Source organism: Cyprinodon variegatus, unplaced genomic scaffold (genome assembly GCF_000732505.1).
Source record: "Cyprinodon variegatus isolate N-32 unplaced genomic scaffold, C_variegatus-1.0 Scaffold1378, whole genome shotgun sequence".
Classification (NCBI taxonomy): domain Eukaryota; kingdom Metazoa; phylum Chordata; class Actinopteri; order Cyprinodontiformes; family Cyprinodontidae; genus Cyprinodon; species Cyprinodon variegatus.
This window is the reverse complement of record NW_015151831.1, coordinates 88012-90988: the sequence shown is the minus strand read 5'-3', so window position 1 is coordinate 90988 and position 2977 is coordinate 88012.

Here is a 2977-nt window from a genome sequence, read left to right as displayed (position 1 = left end):
TTCCCACTACAGCTCAGAGTGACAGACTGATTGATAAAATGTTGAACTCTGTCTGGAGTCACTGAGAGAGAAGCAGCTGGATGAGAGTCTAAAAAAAAAAAACATGAAAATAAAACATAATCAAATATTTGCATTGCATCTCTTTTAACGGTTATGTGGAAAAATTTGATCCAATTTAAATGGATTGTAAAAAGATGTGATTTACAGAAAGATACACATCAAAGGGGCCTAATCACCTTCTATAGCAAAGACCTTAAACCTCAAATATTCACATTAATATTCACAATAGATGCCAAGCATTCATCCTGATAGTGTTTACATAGTTATTTTTGAGCATGAAGAGATTTTCTAACCAATTGCGATCAATAGACATAAACTCTGCTGTGCAGCCTCAACATCATCTAACAAACTGGCAGCTTCAGCTCCTGCCTCAGTGAAAACCAAAGTTCATATTTATTCTAAGCGCTACTCAGCTGTTTCCCTCTTGGCATCAAACATTTTGTTCTGCTTTTCACAATTGATCTGGACTTTCTCTCTTTCTTTTCACATCACTGGTAGCTTTGCTCCATTGCTCTCTGGTTTACTGTACTCATTGCATACATAGACAATACTGTACATCTAATAACGTGATCTTATGGTAATTATTCAAAAGACTAAAGTTTAAACAAATAGAGCAAAGCAAAGAGAAAAAGCAGAAATAAAATACCATAAGCCAACAAGGCACAATAATTAATTCCAAAAGTCTTTGTAAACAAATGAGGATGCTGGTATAGAAATTTGTAGAGCCATAGTATGTGACAGCCTCCCTTCAACAGAGGGGCTAAAATCTAAGGAATGGAAGACAAAAATAAAATCTAACAGTGAATTACTATCTAGTTAAATTTTTTTGCAATCTCTCCTTAATTAATGTGACAAAAAGTCTCACCGTCTCAAAGTTCCAGAGCTCTAATATATCTATTGTTTTATATCACGCTTAATCCCAGCTGGGCTCAGAAAGGCTGTTGGTGCCTATCTCCAGCTGGTACGGGTGAGAGGTGGGGTACACCCTGGACAGGTCACCAGTCCATATGATAATTATTGGATAGATAAATGTGTCCTCAATGTAATGTACATTTGTCTCTAAACTACTAATTTAATTTACATTTTATGACATTTGTTTTTCATAGGGTTTAAGGATAGATAAATACATCTTCATAATAATTCCTTATTGTTGTTTATTTTAGACTGTTACTGAATTGTTGGAAGGACAGGAAAAGAATGGAATCTTAAAGGAATATTAGGAAATGAAGGAAACATAAGGCATATTTATAGAGTAAGGAAAGCTTTATTTACTTTTCTTAAAAACACAAGATTAATAAATAGAATTTAATAAACGTAGAGAAAATGTTGCTACACACTCGTGTACAGTAGGTGGCGGTATGCACCTAAAAGTTACTTGCAATCCGCCATTAATGAAAAGAAGAAGAAGAAGAAGAAGAATTTCCAATATGGCTGTCCTTGATGTGGCGGAAGGGAAGGGCTGCAGCGGGATGCTTCTCCAATGAAGACCTAATAACCACTAAAGTCTTCAGATAATTGTAGAGAATGCCATTGGAATGATTTAAGAACCAGAGTAACATGGCCGCCTTACTGTGTGTTAAAATGAAGCTTTAAGTGATCAGAACTGGTTCAGAAGTATGAAGCGAAAGCATTGACAGCTAATATTGACTCTAAAAAGAGATTTGGCATTATAAAGTTAAACATAATAAAATCAAACTATGTATTTAAACATTAACTATGAAAAGAAACAATGCTCATAATCTTAAAATGTTTCTCTTTTTAATTTGCAGCTTTTTTTTAATAACAAGAGCTTTTAGATTGGCTGCAGATTTCTATGGCCCCTCATAACTTTAAGTTACCATGGCAACGCAGGTTGGCACTGTTTTGGCATCAGGGGTGGAGTTAAACTGAAGGCTCCTTTAGGGCCTACAGGTTTTATAGGATTCCTCTCAATCTACCTGCAGCAAAGATTTTTGCTTCAAACTACAAGAGAAACACGACCATGGAGCCACCATGGTCTTTAAGTTGTATATACAGATACATATTTAGCTACAATGGAAATAGAAATACATGATATAATAGAACTTTTAAGCCCCTTCTACTCTCACAACAATACTCAATAATTTTGACATTTTTTTCTGATTTTTGGATTGTGTTCCCGGTCAATTACTGTGATTAATGTGTGGGTATTTTGCCTCCTATCTTTGTCAATTCTGTTGGCCTCAACACTGCTTTAGGGCAAGTCAACAGAATTGAAAAAGACTCCTGGATATTTGAACGTTTTCATAAAAACTGAGCAAAAGTTGCCTCTGATTGAAGGTGGTTTTGTTGTTGTCATGACCCAGTTGACTGAGAATATGCACAGGCACTTCTTAGTAAATATTTCAGAGTTTGCTGCACTCACAGCTAGTTTGACTAGGCTATGATAATAAAATATAAGATATTTGAGCTTTACAAAGCTATATTCCCACTTAAAAAAAACTCTGAAAGATCATTTTGATACACGAAAAGACTTTTTAAACATTTAATTCACAATTTCTGCCACTGTTGTCCCCCTTGTCCATCTGCTATCGCTGCCCCCAGCTGACTAATCCACTTGAATTTGCAAGGAATCATGGGATAAGTTATGACTCAAAGGAATCTTGGGTAGAAAAAGACAGAATCAGCCTAGAATGGCTGCCTTCAAGCAATGCAACCCCTGAATATAGACATACACTTAGACTTAAACTGATGGACTGCAGGTAGATGAGAGGAAGCTGATAAAGCCTTCAGATAAACTCTGCCAAACCTGAACTGATTGTAAATATAATGGACAGCATTATAGATGCAATGAAAATAGTTGAAAAATATTTAACATTTAAACCAAAAGTATCCTTGAATGAACAGAGATAAACTGACCTGCAGACCAGACAAACTTTGCTTCACTGTATTTAGAGTA